Below are 438 nucleotides of genomic sequence, written 5' to 3'. Positions count from 1 at the left end.
GCGGGTGTGCAGCGCACATAGGTAGAGGGTAGCACACAGAGTGTGCTGCGTGGCCGGGCTGGGCCTGAAACAGGAGGGTGTTGGGCACGGGAGATGGTGGAGGAGGGCAGCCAGGAGAAAGGAGGAATGTCCTTCCCCAAGGCCGCGTACCCACCAAGGTCCAGGCAGCCCCATAGGCCCAGGTTGCTCTCTCAGGCCAAAGGGCCCCAAGCTGAGGAGTCAAGCCAGCAGCTATAGCAGCGCAGAGGGTGGGGAGAGGGTGGGCAGTGCATAGCTGTCAAGGGGAGGATGGAGTTGAGACACAAGGAAGGGGATGCTAGAGTGAACCCACGGTGCCAGTGCTGCCCTGACCCAGCTCCAGCCCCTGGGTGGGCTCCCAGAAGCCCTCTCCTTGAGGAGGCCTGAACAAGTGTCTGTGGTTGCCGCTTAAGGAGCATA

At 62.3% G+C, this 438-nt stretch overlaps 1 protein-coding gene across 3 annotated transcripts in view; it reads right to left on the bottom strand.

Moving 5' to 3' along the window:
- Positions 1 to 438, bottom strand: part of KIAA0513 (KIAA0513 ortholog) — a 59300-nt gene that overhangs the window by 12458 nt on the left and 46404 nt on the right. The window lies entirely within an intron of this gene.

This window comes from Bison bison, unplaced genomic scaffold (genome assembly GCF_000754665.1).
Source record: "Bison bison bison isolate TAMUID 2011002044 unplaced genomic scaffold, Bison_UMD1.0 scf7180017864295, whole genome shotgun sequence".
Classification (NCBI taxonomy): Eukaryota; Metazoa; Chordata; class Mammalia; order Artiodactyla; family Bovidae; genus Bison; species Bison bison.
Note: the sequence above shows the minus strand (reverse complement) of the source record. Positions and strands in the feature narration are given on the sequence as shown.